Raw genomic sequence first — 19,595 nt, forward strand, 5'->3', positions numbered from 1 at the left:
AGACACAAAAGACTTGTGTTGAGTTGTGACTGCTGAAAAGCAAGCCTGTTGTGTTTTCACCTGTGTATTATGCTGAAAAGCCATTTTGTTTGTTTAAAGTCCTACCTTTGAGTTAAAATCCCTAGTTTCCTGGGAGGTATTGCACAAAAGTAGAATTAAGAAAGCCAGGATAACAGAACAGTCGCGGCTTGACCTAGTTTAATCAGTGCATCCTGGCTTAATCCGTTGCACGTTTGCTGAGCCAGGATGAGAACGCGCGGATATGTCAAGCCAAGTGTATATAGTTTGGATAAATGCACGTTCACGGCATTCTTAAAAAGATCACAAAATCGATCACAGAATCACCGATGCAAAAATGGACAAAACCCGTGCGGCATACTTTTCGCCTAATGAGCAACAGCTTCTTATGGAAACGTATGAAGAAGTGAAACATATAATATGTAAAAAAGGCAATACAGCTGCTGTAATAAAACAAAGAGAGAATGCCTGGCAAACAATAGCGGACCGATTGAATGCGTAAGTAGTCCAAATAACCAGTGCTCCACTGAAACCCTCATAATTACAATTCAAGGAGTTACTTGTCATTTTCAAAAATAATTGTATACTTTGCCTTAAATGTGACCAGTGGACATGCATTTAACATGAAGAATAATTGCAAACACTTACCCACTATGTGCATCTATTTGATCTATTTAGTTTCTTTTATGTCTATAATCTGTTTAATCTTTTACTCTTATCTATTTGTATGTAGGTTTTGTTTCTAATTGATTTGATGTAATCTATAATCAGATAATTTGCTCTATTTTTATCCATCTAATCTATTTTCTCATTTGTATCTATCTATTCCTCTTAAAGAACAAACATGTCTGGCCAAAAAGGACTTGGCAGCAAGTCAAGATTAAATACAAGAATATTTTGCAGGCTGGTAAGTGACTTGTTTATGGAGAACATAGGTGACATGTTTGCTGACATTTTTTTGTCTGTGCTGATTTTAGCAATAAAAAAAAGTCATATATCTGGTACGGGGGGGTGGCCCTCCAACCCAAGACTTCACCACAGCAGAGGAGCTGGCCCTGGACTTAAATAAAGGGAAGCCAGTGATTGAAGGGATCCAGGGAGGGACAGCCACTGACTCTGGCCCAGCAAGGGATACTGGCCTCTTCATACAAGGTACATTATTGCCATACTACTGCACATGGAAAATATTGAAATCCAATATATTTTGCTATGTGGACTGTGTAACTTTGCCTTACCTTGCAGTGGCTGGCAACACCCTTACACTTTTGGAGCCACCAGACTATGATTCGCCGGTGAGTACTCTTTATTAAATCATAGGCTTTGCATGTCCTGTCAAAAATATCAATACAAGTATTGAATATGGCAGAGGGAAGCCACATCTACAGCAGTGGAGTGCACTTTTGCCGATGATGAGACCGTGTCGCTGGACTCCAGAAGGCTCGAGGTATCATGTCAATTTTATGGAAATGGACACATTTTTTTAAGTTCATAATAGATAAGAAGTCAGGGAAGTGGTATTAATAGAAAATATCATTTGTTACAGGATCCTGACACTGGGCAGCCTGATAAGCAGCCTGGTAACATAGTGAGTATTGCCTAAAGTAAATTTACATTATGCAAAAATTCTGCTATGCTAATGAAAAGGTGTTCACAGAATTCACAAACTGTCAGATATCTCTACACAACGCATCTTAAGAGACAGATCGAGCTGTCAGAAGTCAAGATTGATGTGAACAAAAGAAAGCTGCAGGACATGGACCATGAGATGCAAATTAAACGCAAGACACTGAGGAAACTAGAACTGGAAATCCAGAAACTAGAAAGAGAAGTAAGTGACTTCAGTTCATACTGTAACCATGACTGTAACACAATGTATTAATCATCATAATTTTTTCTCTCCAAAGCTCCAAGCTGACAAGTAATAACAGCAAAATAATAAAAGAAAAATATTCCAAAACCATTGTGGTCTTGTAACTTTCTTTTTTTATGAATGTCAAGTACACTTTATAGTTATTGATCCAGTGAAGTGGAACTAGAATTTGGGAAGATAACCACAGTGTGTGCTACCGATGCCAAATAAAATGCATGTACACATGAAAAAGTTATATAGCCTACATTATCCTTTATTAAGGGATGGGCTAAATCAAAACTAAATTAACTGAAATAATTTGCAATGTATTGTTCTCTAACAAGTCTACCATTTCTGTTATCTGGGAATATGGCAGCATTGTCCCAATCAACATCCAAAGCAACTCTGGGAGCCCTTTCTTTTCTTAGGCTGGCAATATTGTGCAGCACTGTGCAGGCAACAGTCACATCACATGCTCTGTCTGGGGAGACCCTCAGGTGGTGCAGGCACTGAAATCGTGATTTCAGGAGGCCAAAGGTCATTTCAATTCGAGCCCTGGTTTTGGCATGGGCATGGTTGTAAGCTTGCTGTGCTGGGGTTTGGGGGTCTGTAAGGGGAGTCATCAGAAATGTCTCTCAGGCATAGCCTTTGTCCCCCAGCAGCACACCAGAGAACTCACCTGCGAATACAAAACATAATTCTTACAAGTACTGTACTCTTGATGTTCAAGGTGCTTAAAAAAAATGGGGTGGTTACCTAGAGAGAGTCTCTGGTAAATTCTACTGGCCCGAAAGATTCTGGAGTCATGGACTGAGCCAGGCCACTTTGCCTCTAAATTTGTGATAAGGCAGTCAGCATCACAGATCATCTGTAAAAATATATAGCCTATTAAGGTCATTTAATGCACAGAATAATTATGTAGCTGACAGTAACCATAACTCATTCTTACCTGAACATTGACACTGTGGAAGGATTTCCTGTTAACATAATCTCCCTCATGTGCCCCTGAGGGGCGTTGGATATGAATATGGGTGCAATCCACTGTACCAATTACATTAGGAAAAGCTGTAACACAAAATAATGAGTGTCATACTGTGACTGTGCTAATGTAATGTATTTTGTAGTAATCTGTTATTATTCGTGTTACCTGCAATCTTGTAGAACTCCTCCTTGATATGGATGAATCTTCTGTGACCAGGGAAGGTGATAAATATGTGCACAAGAGATTTCAATGCCAGACTTACATTTCTTATTGTGCGGCAAATAGTGGATTAAGGTTTTCTGCATCACCGACAGAATACAGAAACATGCCACTTGCAAAGAATCGCAGTGCTACGCAGACCATCTGTGGGACAGTGAGAACATGGCTCCGTGCTGTCCTGTGCTGTATGTTTGGACCCAGCAGCCTACACAAATATCTGATGCCATCACCTGAGAATCTGTACCTCTCAGTCAGATATTCGTCTGAAAAGGCCATTGGGTCTGCCCTATCTCGGAAGACTCTTTCGTGCCTGAATGCTCGTCTGAGTATTAAAACTTCCTCATCAACTACGTCATCCAACAAAGGGCAAGCCATTGTGAATAGGAAACACAAATCTTTAGTCTATATATACTACATATTGACCTCGTTACAGATTTAATTGAAACCACATTTGCAACTTCATGAGCCATTTCTTATTATCTCATCAACTGCAATAAAATATAATATATTGATATTTTTTCTCATTCAACAGTACATTTCTACTCTATACTTGCATATATAGATATACATAGTCTATATTCTGTTTCTCATATTATTGTTCTTTTGCACTGTGTTGGCATTCATTGTGGACAGCAAAGTAATAATTGCTCAGGAAAATCTGCTTTCCTCACTGGGTGTATGACAATAAACGCTTTAAATCTCGAATAATATATATATTCATCAAACCTCTGACAGTGAAATGAACAGCAGTTTTCAATAATAACTCAAATAACAGTATGCATACTTAGATGAATGACAGTATATCTAGTATTTTAATGCAGGACCATGAAGTGACTAAAACACATTAATATCTAGTAGGATTTAGGGTGGAACTAGCCGATAAATCACTTGGATTAATCTTAGCCTGGTTGTTAGCCTGCTCCGGAGCAGGCTAGCTGCAAAGTGTAAATCTCCATAGTAACTTAATGTAGATTAATTTAGCCTCCCTTCATGCAACCGAGTCAGAGCTAAATTCAGCCAGGATAACTGGAAAATCCCAGCTTAATCCCTTATCTTGCTTTTGTGCAATACCCCTCAGTTTTCTCCTTTCCCACCCAACAAACCTCTTCACACTGACCTTGTGTACTGTATATAGTATCACTTTTAGTCTGATTTGTATAACTGGTTCACAATTTTTTTTATTTCCATATATTACTCATTTTCAGTTCCTTATTGATCCGAATGTTTTTCTTGTTAAAGTTTAATATTCTAAAAAGTAAGTAATCTAAAATTTGTAATGCCAGTAAAAGAAACAAAAGTAGAAGACTGCTGGTTAAAGACCAACTGCACGTTTTATTAACTGCATCAAATTGCACACAGTTAACTCTCAGAAGTTCAAAACATTAACTTCCTGGCAGGTGGAATTTACATTCACATGACACAGTGTCCCCTAGAGGCTTGAGATAGTAATGCAACCTATGGAATTATATTACAGAACACAATCTAACAGCGTCCTTGAGCTCTGGAAATGCGCTATATAAATTAAACATATTATTATTATTATTATTATTAACACAACACAACCTTTGCTACTATTGTTTCAAAGATTATTTTACAATTATTGTGAGTCTCTAAAATATCAAGATATGAGAGAATACCTTCCTGCACAAGCTGTAGCTTGTAAGATTACACATACAGTATAGCTAAAGAAGTCTGTATTTTTATAATTATTTTTTTATCTATCATGTTATGCGAGATGTACACTCTCCTTTTCTTTGCATTTGACTTTGTAAGGGCCTGCTTGGAACCATCCATGTGTCCGACTCATGTTTATTTGTTCTCTAAATATTTAGAACAATGGGGTTTTGTTGTTGTATTTATATGTGCGCTTTGTTTTCAGAGGTTCTTGGTTACATTGTCTACTGCTTTATTGTCAGTGTGTTGCTTTAATTAATAAAAACAAATTCAAGAGTGAGTTTAAAGGCTCTCATTATTTACTCACCCTCATGACATGAATTTCTTTCTTCACCAGAAGACATTTGAAGAAAAATAGAAGACTATCTCAGCCCAGTAGGTCCTTAAAATGCATGTGGGTGGTGAGTTGACTTTTGAAGCTCCAAAAATAATTTTACAGCCTTTGACTGAACTAATAATTTGCAAATGTAAGTTAGAGTAGACTGAGGATGAAGTTATGGTATGAGAAAATCAGTGTTTGGTTTTCACAGGTGTCTGAAGATTAACATCTGCCATTTCTTCAGCATCTTCAGCGATGATTTCTTGACAATTGAATATAAATACTAGCACTCAACATCAGCCATGACATGAACCTGTGGTCTTTATCAGTTTGTAGCACGTTAAGAGAAATAGTAGCAGCAATTTATGTGTCTACCTGCAGAGTGAAAGGCAAAAAGTGACAAAATGTAATATTATTAGTGTTGTAGTTGAGTCATTTACACTTCTTGCAAGAAGATCAGTGCTATTGTAGAGGATCACTCCTGTACCGATTCATAATCATTTGACTGACATTATTTTTGATAAGAATATACTGGAACTACTGACGTTAAATTTAAGGTTATTTTGAAGAGCATATACTCTTTTCTAATACTTATCATTACAAAAACAAATCCTCTTCAATCTTACTGGCCTAACAAACAAACAAGCAAAAACATTTATTAAAAAGATATGATTTAAAACATGGTATTTACTCAATTAAGACATGCTGCCATTTACTGTCTTTACATGGCATTTACAATACACATTTACTTTGACTGGATGCTTCTTTTTTTGAGTTCAGTCAGATAATTTGAGGTTATTTTAAAAACAATATACAAAAGCCTTTATAAAATAAGAAGAATGTCTGTGGTACAGATGGCAGAAAAAATATATATAAACAAACTAGTTTTTTTTTTTTTTCAGATACACTTCACCATTGTCATCGTCTTCCTCCTCCTCATCCTCAAATTTAATTTGGCACAGCTTTGGCCCAAATAAACAGCTGGAATGTGGTCCAGCTCAGAAAGTGAATGACGGTCCAGATCTGGTCCAGATATTTTTTGCCAGAATTGACCCAAAACAGTGCCATAACTCTACCAGTAGAAAGCCAAATTAGAAAAGATTGAGTGGCCCATAAATGGGCCTTACATATAATTGTTGTTTGGCTAAGTTCTGTTAAGGCCTGACAGCTCTTATGTGGCACACACATGGCTGATAGATTAAATGCCAGCATTCTCCCAGAATTTAACCAGTAGAACTTCAAGCCTACACAATACTTTAAATTACTGCACAGTAAATAAACAATAACCACAAAAATAAATCACATTCTTTTTCATTTTAAGTACAAATAACATATTAAACATTACAGAAGTGTGTTGATGTTGGTAGTAACATTGGAATTGGTTAGAATTGACTAATGCGTGATGTGAGCATACTTACAATCATTTTTATTTAAGATAATGTTAAACATAACACATTAAAAGTGTACTAATGTTGGTAGTCGTATTAGAAGAATCTCACCCATGGACAATATCTTTTTCACTCACAACCTATCAGAGAAAAAACGAATAAATATAAAATTAGAATGAATACAATTAGTTACCTATCAGACATTATTTCAGAGATGAATGTACAAAGTGCAGATGCATTTATTTTTTTAAATCTTGTAAATATATCGGTAATAGGATTTTAAAATGCCAAAACTTCACTTACCTGAAGCTACTTAAAGCTGGAGTATATCATTTCTGCGACACTAACACCACCGAACGGAATTGCAAAAATAAACATTGTTTTCAAAACAGCTTTCTGAATACCATTGCCTGCAGTTGTTCAAACTGTCAGATAGTCCCGCCCCCAACTCACGCCACTGAGTGAAGGGGCAGAGAGCGCAGAGGTAGGCAGGTACATAGTTAGACAGGCAGGTAGGCCATCCAGAAAAGAGCGGGACAAAATGGCCATAGTCCAGTGTTAAGTTGCTGCTGCTCCAACTACACTTTCACTAATCCACAAATAGGAATTAAAAAGAAGATGCTACAACAAAAAGACCAAACAATGGCATTGTTGAACAGGCATGTGTTTTTCCAAGTATAAACCAAATGTCAATCGCAAGTTAATGTTTTCCATAGCCACAAATGTCTCTCAGCAATATGTTGTCATCTGGGCCATATACCTCAATGCCAGTTGTGACCCAAGAGAAAATTCCTCCAATTCTGAAGCTTTGGCAAAACATATACGGTGAAAGTTTGACGCACATATGTTTAGTCATGCCAGATCTAGGCTAGATGTGATGGTTAACTTCCACATTTGGCCCAAAGTTTCTTGCTCTCTGGGTTGAATTTGGCACGCACGCACGCACATGTTGGTGCAGCTATCATTATGAGGACTCTCCATAGACATAATGATTTTTATACTGTATGAACTACAGATTCTATCCCCTACCCCTAAATCTAACCCTCACAAAAAACTGCAATTCTGCATTTTTACATTTTAAATAAAACATTATGTGTCCTTATGTTTTGTTGTTTTAAGTTCATTTATATCATTAAAGTTTATGTTGACTGTTCAGTCAGTTCCCGCCTCCCCCTTGCCCATCCTTGAACTGTTACAACTATCTATCAATGTTGTGATATTTCAAATGATAATTTGTAAAACTGCATGGATGTGATCAGTACCGTCGCTCCCTAAACACATATTACACAGTCTGCGTAGGGCACCAACTCATTAGGGGGGCACCAAAAATGATCAGCTGTCCTTCCTTGCACGTTATAGTTTATTCAAGGACCCAGTAGCAGTTGCGGAACACAGACAGGCTCCGGCTCGCACCATGTCAGATTATCACCTCAGTCATTAACATACTGTATAAAAATGCATCATCTGATTGAAGTCTTGAAGTCTGTCTCAAATGCACAATTTTATAACTCATGCACCTTCATGGACTTACTTACATCACCACATTCTGGACTCAGAAGAGGACCGCACAGGTTTGGGGTCCATTTGGGACAGGGCCGGTGTACGTTTATTTAGGCCTCGTGTTAAAAAATGGCCAGGGTAAGCATGCGTACCACAATGAGTCAGACAGTCATTAGCACTTCCGCTCAGTAGCTCTACATGTTGATTGGCTGGAATTTTTGCTGCAACACGTCTGAGTGTAACTTGCTATAATGAATATCTGTAATGTAAACATTGGGGGTTTCGTTAAATTAATTGAAGAGGAAAAAGGGAAAGTATGTCCAAATTTTGCCCGAATCAAAAACGATCGAAACTTTGACAGGTGACTTTTATAACAATTTCATGACCATGTTCATTCCTCAGAAGTGATGCATGGAATTAGTTTTCAAGGTATGATAACATGATTTTTTATTGGTGTGAGAGGAATTAAATGATTTATCTGGTGAAAATACTATAAGAGCTGGTCACTAGTTGGCACTTTGCACTGAAGACATTTAACTTCTCTCTTGCGCTTACTCTCTTTTCCGCATTGAGTGAATCCGAGACTTGGTGGCCGGTTGCTCTGTTTGTAAGGTAATCCTCCAAATTACATGGATAAATAGAGATCTTTTGTGAACTAAGTACACTTTTTGGAAGTTTTATTTTGTATTTCTTACCTTAAAACATATTGTATTTTATTTGTTTAAATTGTTGCAACCAGGGCCGTTTCTAGTTATAAGTGGTACACATGGCCACTTAGGGCCCCCGGGCCACCAGGGGACCCCATAAAGCAAGATTGTTTATATACACTCACCTAAAGGATTATTAGGAACACCTGTTCAATTTCTCATTAATGCAATTATCTAATCAACCAATCACATGGCAGTTGCTTCAATGCATTTAGGGGTGTGGTCCTGGTCAAGACAATCTCCTGAACTCCAAACTGAATGTCAGAATGGGAAAGAAAGGTGATTTAAGCAATTTTGAGCGTGGCATGGTTGTTGGTGCCAGACAGGCCGGTCTGAGTATTTCACAATCTGCTCAGTTACTGGGATTTTCACGCACAACCATTTCTAGGGTTTACAAAGAATGGTGTGAAAAGGAAAAACATCCAGTATGCGGCAGTCCTGTGGGCGAAAATGCCTTGTTGATGCTAGAGGTCAGAGGAGAATGGGCCGACTGTTTCAAGCTGATAGAAGAGCAACTTTGCCTGAAATAACCACTCGTTACAACCGAGGCATGCAGCAAAGCATTTGTGAAGCCACAACATGCACAACCTTGAGGCGGATGGGCTACAACAGCAGAAGACCCCACCGGGTACCACTCATCTCCACTACAAATAGGAAAAAGAGGCTACAATTTACAAGAGCTCACCAAAATTGGACAGTTGAAGACTGGAAAAATGTTGCCTGGTCTGATGAGTCTCGATTTCTGTTGAGACATTCAGATGGTAGAGTCAGAATTTGGCGTAAACAGAATGAGAACATGGATCCATCATGCCTTGTTACCACTGTGCAGGCTGCTGGTGGTGGTGTAATGGTGTGGGGGATGTTTTCTTGGCACACTTTAGGCCCCTTAGTGCCAATTGGGCATCGTTTAAATGCCACGGCCTACCTGAGCATTGTTTCTGACCATGTCCATCCCTTTATGGCCACCATGTACCCATCCTCTGATGGCTACTTCCAACAGGATAATGCACCATGTCACAAAGCTCGAATCATTTCAAATTGGTTTCTTGAACATGACAATGAGTTCACTGTACTAAAATGGCCCCCACAGTCACCAGATCTCAACCCAACAGAGCATCTTTGGGATGTGGTGGAACGGAGCTTCGTGCCCTGGATGTGCATCCCACAAATCTCCATCAACTGCAAGATGCTATCCTATCAATATGGGCCAACATTTCTAAAGAATGCTTTCAGCACCTTGTTGAATCAATGCCACGTAGAATTAAGGCAGTTCTGAAGGCGAAAGGGGGTCAAACACAGTATTAGTATGGTGTTCCTAATAATCCTTTAGGTGAGTGTATATATATATATATAGAAGCTGCATGTAAGACTCAGGCAGCTGTTATGGCTTAAATAGACCATTAAATTGAAGTAGGATTTTGCTTAGGCCCCCCATATACTCATATACTTAGGCATATACTTAAGTTGTGTGAGGTTATGGTTCCATGTGGCTCAGGTGAAACCCTTTAGCGTACCACATTGTGAGTGATCCGAAATACATTATATCTAATGGATTTAATGTCTGATAATTTAATGTCAAATGGGTTTTTGAGTATGTATTTACTTTTGTTCTTTGGGTTTTGTTTAGTGTTAGTCCACTGCCATATTTTTTTACTAATTGTTTTATGTAAATTGAATGATCTGTTTGACAATGCCAGAATTATTGTTGAACATAGAAATGGGTTTCTAGACACTTCTCATCAGGGTTTAGGCCCTTGATGCCTTGATGTCTTTTCCTCGCTGATAAATCTGTTGGATGTTGGGTCAATAACAAATGTTGGCAAACATTCATTACTACAAAAAAATTAAAAATAAAGATACCCTAAATAATTTATTGTGTCCCATCTTTTCATGGGCTTCATACTGTATATCAATTATATATCTAATATGTTCTTCCTGTTTTCTTTCTGAAATGTTTACATGTGAATCACAAAAAATAATCACATACTGTTTTTATTAGTACAGAAATACTTTGCAGTATACATTACGCTATTACTCCATTCTGAACATAGCTATGCCATAATAAGCAATATAATATGGTTATCTTTGTCATGTGTTTTCCCATGTCCAAGTATTTTTGCCCTCATGTTTTCCATTGTGGTGGGTCAGGTATTGTGTTTGGTAACATTGCCATGCCAAGTCAAGTTTATGTCAAATATAAGTCAAGTCTAGTCAAGTTCATGTTTATGTTTCATGTTTATAGTTAGATTTTTTTGGATTTATGTTTTGGATATCAATTATGCAAATACATTTGCCCTTCTTCACTCCATTATCATCGTCATTTCCAGCAACATTGTTACAGAATACCTGACCTAAAATGAACCCAGCAATCCAACTCTTATGCCTACGTCAGGGGAATCGTCCCATGGAGGATCATGTGGAGGAATTCTGCGCTCTGGCCTGCCGGGTGCACTTTAATGAGGTAACCCTCAAGGACATTTTCCAGGCAGGTTTGAGTGAGCTTTCCTTCCTGATGCCTGGTGGTTGGACTACTTATGGCCTGGCTCAGTATATCAACATTGCCCTGCAGATTATTGGTTCTATGTTCACTGTAGGGGAGGCGGATGCGGAGCCAGAGTACCACGTCATGGTCACTGAGCTAGCGCCATAATTTGCTCAGGATCCTGAGTCTGCTCCATGCCATGTCACAGCAATGCCTGAGCCTGCTACATGCCATGTCCCAGCAACGCCTCAGCCTGCTCCATGCCATGTCACAGCAACGCCTCAGCCTGCTCCATGCCATGTCACAGCAACGCCTCAGCCTGCTCCATGCCATGTCACAACAACGCCTCAGCCTGCTCCATGTCATGACACAGAAACACCTCAGCCTGCTCCATGCCACATCCCAGCAACGCCTCAGCCTGTTCCATGTCATGTCACAGCCACACCTGAACCTGCTCCATGCCACGTCACAGCCATGCCTGAGCCTACTCCACGCCATGTCATAGTCACAGCTGAGCTATTGGGCCTGGAGATGGTTCCCGCCCTTGTCTCCTCCTTGGTTTGTTGGTCACCTGGCTCCGCCTTGGCTCTCCTATCCTCTGGCTGCGCCTCACCCCTCCGATCCGTCAGCTCTACTGGGGACCTCCATCCCTACTGCTCCGCCTTGGTCCTCAGCCCCACTGGTTCCAGCTCCGCCTTGTTCCTCCGAGCCACCAGCGCCACCATGGTCCTCCCTGCCTCCGGCTCCACACTGGCCCTTCGAGTCTTTAGCTACTCTCTGGGTACCAAGTTCCCTGGTGTCGCCCTTCAAGTCTCTCATGGCTCTGCCTTCCGTGGCTCTGCCCCTCAAGTCTTTCTCAGCCCCACCTTCCACGGCTCCACCACTCAAGCCTCTCTTGGCCCCACCTTCCCTTGACTCTGCCCTGGTCCCATGCCCAATGCCAAGTCTCGCCAGGCCACACCTCAAGAAAACCCCCCCAGTTCCCTACAGAACTTTGAATTATGTCATGTTTAATGTGGTTGTCCATGTTTGGAGGCGTCAGGAGCCGCCGCTAGTGGGGGGGGGGGTATGTCATATTTGATGTATTGGTTCATGTTTAACATGTCTATTGTTTTGAAAGTTATTTTTGAAAGTTGTTTCATGTCATGTGTTCCTGGTCATGTGATGTTCTGTTTTCCCTCCATGTTCATGTGTCTTGTTTTCATTGGTTAATTTTTTGTTTATCTTGTTTAGAGTTCTTTGTGTTTATTGGTTATCTTTTATCTATTATATATATATTCTTAAGTATTTAAGCCCTCATGTTTTCCATTGTGAAGGGTCAAGTATTGTATTTGGTAATGTTGTCATGCCATGTCAAGTTAAGTTTATGTCAAGTTTAAGTCAATTCAAGTCTAGTCATGTTTGTTTCACATTTATGGTTAGGGTTTTTTGGATTTATGTTTTGGATATCACTTATGTAAATACATTTGCACTTGGGTTCTTCACTCCATCGTCATTGCCAGTAACATATATATAAATTTATTCTGTGAAAGGTTGATAAGTGGCCAATTGGCTGTCTAATTAACCAAAACGTTTATGGTGATTTGGTGACTATAATGACCTATTCATTTTCATGACCATACCCATATAGGATTTGTAATATCGCCTCCGGAACACCTTGATGAGCCACGAAATTCCAAGTGCAAATGCACGGCCCGCTGCATGCTGCCTAGGGGAATGATAATCTAGAGTGGGTGTCTTGAGCTGGATTTATCTTCTCAGCACAGCTAGAGTGACGAGGGATTTGACGATACCCCTGAGCTCTGTGGGCATAAGCCCACCCACACAATGTGGCAGTCAGAAACAAATTCAAAAGCCCTCCATTTTCATTTATGCAAATACTGTAAGACATGAAAACATTTGAATAGTTTGAATGTTCAATGCTTTAATATATTGATTGTGTAACTAATTGTCACATCTAAGTAATTAATGCTAAAAATCAAAGCTCAATAAAAAATAAAGAAAAAAACACCTACAGAATAAAACCAAAATTTGATGAAGCCTACATTGTCTTTTTTATTTTATTTTTCAGTTTTACTTTAATTAATTTAATGGCATTTTATTAAAACAATCTGTTACTATACATCATGTACAAAATAATCTATATAATCCACACTCCCTGTCCTATGGCCCCAGACACAAGATGGCAGGTTTTTTATCTAATTAATGTGACAGGATGAAAAAGTAGTATTCAAAATGTAATGAATGATGACAAAATATATTTCCACTAAGATCCACCCACATTGCGCCCATAATATGTTTTAATCTAGAAAGTCTTAAAGGGAAAGCTCACCCAAAAATGAAAATTTTCTCATAATTTACTCAACTTCAAGCCATCCCAGATGTGGAGGATTTTCTTTCTTCTACAGAATACAAATTAAGATTTTTAGAATATTTCAGTTCTGTAGGTCCATACAATGCAAGTGAAGGGTGGACAGAACTTTAAAGCTCAAAAAGTATACAAAGGCAGCATAAAAGTATTCAATATGACTCCAGTGGTTTCATGTCTTCAGAAGAGATAAAGCAGCTTTTACTCACTTTAAAGCAGTGGTAAATCTAAAATCATATGGGTCCCAGTGCAGAAAAACATGATGGGGCCCCCCACCACCCAAATCACCTGTACAACTTATCTTGTCTGCAGGTCACGCAGACAGCTTCATTAAACAGCTTCATTGATTATAAAAGGAGCAATCCAATATTCCTGATTTCTCAGCTGAGGAAATAGTTACAACAAAATAACAAAATAGAGCATCTGAACTACGATACAATTTCATTGCCTCTATTGTGTCATTTTCATCATTACGAAAAGATAAGGATTTAAAAAAATACAATGTCCATGTACATATGTAGCACATGTGTCAGTTGTTATGTACTTACTACTAATATTATCCATAGGCCAGTAGGTTCGACTATGGAGGCGTAATTGTAACAATACTGGTTAAGAAATAAAGAAATTTTGTATTGAAAATAAATTCAGTAATTGCTGTTTTTGTAAAATAAATAAAATAATTGACAGTAAGTTTCAAACTCTACCCAAAATCACAGTGACATTACATTTCAATTCACAGTAATTTATCAGTTTACACCTGACTCAATTTGGGTGCAACTTCTAGGAGTTGTACAGTTTCTTATAACACACAATATTAAACAAACAATGACCTTGTTCACAATTATAAAATTGGACAATTAAACAATAACACTCAGAAATAACTCATTGTAGTGAATACAATGTAAACAGTTCAAATGAATCAGTTCAATAGATTCACATCGAGAGATTCACATCAAGAGATTCACATCAAGAGATTCACATCAAGAGATTCAGTTCAATCGATTCACATCAATAGATTCAGTTCAATAGATTAACATCAAGAGATTCGGTTCAAGAGATTCAGTTCAAGAGAAAAAATCTCTTTGAGTGGTCCATCAAAATCAAAGCTTTATTCCGTTTAAAGGACAGAATTACTAGCAGGTAATTAGAACTTTCCTACCCAACTCCTCGGGTGTTTGTTGGAACTTAACTCTCACAGTAGTCAATGCTCATCTCACTGGGGAAGGCTCGCCATCTTGCTTCAACGAGCTGAACCGAACGCAGTTCCAGCATAAAGAAAAAACCCGACCTGTATATACAGGTGAAACTCGAAAAATTAGAATATCGTGCAAAAGTTCATTAATTTCAGTAATTCAACTTAAAAGGTGAAACTAATATATTATATAGACTCATTACAAGCAAAGTAAGACATTTCAAGCCTTTATTTGATATAATTTTGATGATTATGGCTTACAGCTTATGAAAACCCCAAATTCAGAATTTCAGAAAATTAGAATATTGTGAAAAGGTTCAGTATTGTAGTCTCAAAGTGTCACACTCTAATCAGCTAATTAATCCAAAACACCTGCAAAGGATTCCTGAGCCTTTAAATGGTCTCTCAGTCTGGTTCAGTTGAATTCACAATCATGGGGAAGACTGCTGACCTGACAGTTGTGCAGAAAACTATCATTGACACCCTCCACAAGGAGGGAAAGCCTCAAAAGGTAATTGCAAAAGAAGTTGGATGTTCTCAAAGTGCTGTATCAAAGCACATTAATAGAAAGTTAAGTGGAAGGGAAAAGTGTGGAAGAAAAAGGTGCACAAGCAGCAGGGATGACTGTAGCCTGGAGAGGATTGTCAGGAAAAGGCCATTCAAATGTGTGGGGAGCTTCACAAGGAGTGGACTGAGGCTGGAGTTACTGCATCAAGAGCCACCACACACAGACGGGTCCTGGACATGGGCTTCAAATGTCAAATGTCTTACCTGGGCTAAAGAAAAAAAGAACTGGTCTGTTGCTCAGTGGTCCAAAGTCCTCTTTTCTGATGAGAGCAAATTTTGCATCTCATTTGGAAACCAAGGTCCCAGAGTCTGGAGGAAGAATGGAGAGGCACACAATCCAAGATGCTTGAAGTCCAGTGTGAAGTTTCCACAGTCTGTGTTGGTTTGGGGAGCCATGTCATCGGCTGGTGTTGGTCCACTGTGCTTTATTAAGTCCAGAGTCAACGCAGCCGTCTACCGGGACATTTTAGAGCACTTCATGCTTCCTTCAGCAGACAAGCTTTATGGAGATGCTGACTTCATTTTCCAGCAGGACTTGGCACCTGCCCACACTGCCAAAAGTACCAAAACCTGGTTCAATGACCATGGTATTACTGTGCTTGATTGGCCAGCAAACTCGCTTGACCTGAACCCCATAGAGAATCTATGGGGCATTGCCAAGAGAAAGATGAGAGACATGAGACCAAACAATGCAGAAGAGCTGAAGGCCGCTATTGAAGCATCTTGGTCTTCCATAACACCTCAGCAGTGCCACAGGCTGATAGCATCCATGCCACGCCGCATTGAGGCAGTAATTATTGCAAAAGGGGCCCAAACCAAGTACTGAGTACATATGCATGATTATACTTTTCAGAGGGCCGACATTTCTGTATTTAAAATCCTTTTTTTTTTATTGATTTCATGTAATATTCTAATTTTCTGAGATTCTGAATTTGGGGTTTTCATAAGCTGTAAGCCATAATCATCAAAATTATATCAAATAAAGGCTTGAAATATCTTACTTTGCTTGTAATGAGTCTATATAATATATTAGTTTCACCTTTTAAGTTGAATTACTGAAATTAATGAACTTTTGCATGATATTCTAATTTTTAGAGTTTCACCTGTATATAACAGGCAGTTCTTTTAGTTCACAACACAACATTAAATTCACTGTTTCTGGTTTAACAACAGTACATCGTAACACTTGTTACCCTGTTTAACATTTAACAGTTACATTTCAGTCCCAATTCGACTGCTAAATTAACATTACGCTACTTAATTAAACAAACTTCTCATTCATCACCATCAAAATATGAACATTTGGAACTTTCAAAGATTACATCTTTTTTTACTTTGTAAAACAACAGAACTTATCAGCATTACATTCTGACAAAGAAATAAATTTTCATTCTCTCTCAGTTGAATACATCAGTACACATTTGACTACAAATTTATGGAAGTTTACACATTAAAAAATGCGTACTCACCAAATCCAAAGAAAATAGAACATCAATTATATTTATATCTGATGCTGTTAACTTTTGAACAAAGTTACGGGGCTGCTCGTCTCACCAGTCTTACAGTGAAAAGAAAAATGGCTTTCTCCATCCAGCAACTAGTGTGATGGGGCGGTACTTCCAATATAGAGCTCACGTAATTGGACAATTATTTGCGATGTCAATCATTATACAGACATGCATTTAATTTAGATTTTCTTATTTTCCATACACTCTTAACTCTTTTCTGGTTAGTTTATTATTTTAACAAACTTATTAATTATTTCCTTTTCATAATTAATTTGCTTAATTATACAGGGTTACACATACATAAATGTCTTGAAATTGCATATATTTTATTGCATATAGTATTTTGTTGATGTCTTTTTTGTTAAATGCCTAATTTATAATATTTATAAGTATTGACATTGATATGAAACCCTGAGGCCCCCAAACTGGATACACTTGAAATCCTGTCCATGAATATCACAAACAGGATAGGTAACAAGGGACAGCCTTGGCTGAGTCCAACACCCACTGTAAACAAGACTGACTTACTACAGAGAATGCGGACACAGCTCTCACACTGGTTATACAGGGACCCGATGGCATGGATTAGCAGCCCCAAAACCCCATTCTCCCTTAATACCCCCCACAAGACACCCCGGGGGACATGGTCATAAGCTTTCTCCAAGTCCACAAAACACATGGAGACTGGGTGAGCGAACTCCCACGGCCCCTCTAGGATGCTCGCCAAGGTAAAGAGCTCATCCACTGTTCCACGACCGGGATGGAATCCACATTGCCCCTCTTCTAGCTGAGGACAATTGGTCGGAGTCTTCTTTCCAGCACCCTGGCATAGGCTTTCCCAGGTACGTTGAGAAGTGTGATCCCTCAATAATTTGAACATACCCTCCAGCCACCTTTTTAAAAATGGGATCCAACACCCCCATTTGCCAATCCCCAGTCACTGTGCCCAAATTCAACGTGATGCTGAAGAGGCCTGTGAGCCATGCCAGCCCAACAACATCCAGGTCCTTCAGCATCTCAGGGTGAATCTCATCCAGTCCTGGAGCCTTGCTACTTCTAAACTTTTTGAATCCTCTCTCCCTGCCCCCTCCATATTAGAAGTGTGAAATGGGTTCAGAAGTTCCTCAAAGTGTTCATTCCACCACTCGAATATTTCGCCAGGCGAGGTTAGCAGGTTCCCCTTCCCAGCTCACAACAGCCTGGACAAAGCCTTGTCTCCCATGCCTAGTTCATCTAACAGTTTGCCAGAACCTCTTTGAGGCTGGTAGTTAAAGATCCTCTAGACAGAAGATGTAGATGGCTGCAGGTCCGGATGGCTGCTTGCCTGTGCTGGGCCACCTCCACCCCCCAATCCCCTCCACTGTTGCAAGTCTTGTTCATGTTGTAGATTGTACTGATTATGTGCTAATTTTGCTGAGGTGTTTTTTTCCTGTTCCCACACTGTACTTCTTAAGGAGCATAGTCTGGGGGCTGCCATTTTTTCTCCTCTCCTCTCCTCATGTCATGCTGTATTTCTTTCTAATTCCCTGTCTTCCTGTCCTGTCCACCCCCTTGTCATATGTATGTTTGTATGGACAGGTCGATGGCCAATTTCACTGGTTTACGATGTGACAATAAAGGACTACTACTAAATGTCAATTTTCAGTGGAATTTAGTGTTAGGTTTGGCTGTAGGAATAGATTAAGGGGAAGATTAACTAAATACTTGCAGCACTTTTACATGTGGCATTTTAGCACAAAACCCTGCACCTTATTCACTAACCACCCAGTGGTGGCTCAGTGGTTGAGGCTCAGGGTTACTGACCAGAAGGTCGGGGGTTCAAGCCCCAGCACCACCAAGATGCCACTGTTGGGCCCTTGAGCAAGGCACTTAACTCCAGGTTGCGCTGGAGGGATTGTCCCTGTAATAACTGCACTGTAAGTTGCTTTGGATAAAAGCGTCTGCCAAATGCGTAAATGTAAATGTAAACCACCCACAATCTGCACTGAAATTGTGTTGTGTCTTGAGAATTTAAATGAAGCCATTGTCATTGCTTTCAACACATCTCCTTTCTATGTAAAATAGACTCATTGTAGATTGTGCTTCTTTCACTAAAATTGCCTGAAACACCACGAATGAATGTAGGCAGTCAAATGTATTTTGTTTAAAAGAAATCAAAGTAAAAATGTTGAACCCAATTATACAGCAGTAATTAATAAATCAAAATATGGAAAAGAGATTTGTAACATGGCATGTCAGATGAGCGATGTGGTCAAGTGTACTTTCAGCATGTTTAAGAGATGATTCAGGTGTCTGGATCACAATGATGCTGTACATTACATGTCAAATACTGTGGTCTGTGGCATTCTCTGATGAATTCCTTTAATGTATTGGGCACTAAATGAGCGCAGACGGCATGTGCAAAAAACAGCAATTTTGGCAGCTGCAATTCATTCTTAGTGAATCTGACCCTAAGTATTTTAAATGGGTTGCATAAACATACAATGTTTTCTAAATTGTGTAATTTAGAGTGTTTCTTACTTTTTAGACTAGTCCACAAGTAGACTCCAAAATTTACGTTTAAATGTCAGTGAAATTATTCACTCCGCACAGCACTACTTCTGAAGCACCGAGAAGGTCCTTGCAATCTGGAACATGCAGATGCAGGAAACTTGAAGAGAAAGTTTGCTCGCAACAGTTTCACCTTTTTGTTGGTTGTGTCTGTTATTGTCTCTCTGGAGGAGAGACACAGAACCTGATCGATCTGTTACTGCCTCCTACCTTGCCGGCCAGTGACCCAGAACATGGTTTGTTATTCTTTTAGTACCCTTTCATTGCCGGAC

The 19,595-nt window shown here is 39.2% G+C and overlaps 1 long non-coding RNA gene and 1 pseudogene across 1 annotated transcript; one reads left to right on the forward strand and one right to left on the reverse strand.

The window, feature by feature from the left end:
- Positions 1-966: 966 nt before the first annotated feature.
- On the forward strand, positions 967-1,776 carry LOC127634791 (uncharacterized). Its single transcript, XR_007969411.1, has 5 exons — positions 967-1,170; positions 1,261-1,310; positions 1,385-1,462; positions 1,562-1,603; positions 1,690-1,776. It is a non-coding gene; the product is annotated as an uncharacterized LOC127634791 (long non-coding RNA).
- Positions 1,777-2,502: 726 nt separating this feature from the next.
- LOC127634796 (putative nuclease HARBI1) lies at positions 2,503-3,443 on the reverse strand (annotated as a pseudogene).
- Between the last annotated feature and the right edge of the window lie 16,152 nt (positions 3,444-19,595).

This window comes from Xyrauchen texanus, chromosome 42 (genome assembly GCF_025860055.1).
Source record: "Xyrauchen texanus isolate HMW12.3.18 chromosome 42, RBS_HiC_50CHRs, whole genome shotgun sequence".
In the NCBI taxonomy this organism is placed as follows: Eukaryota; Metazoa; Chordata; class Actinopteri; order Cypriniformes; family Catostomidae; genus Xyrauchen; species Xyrauchen texanus.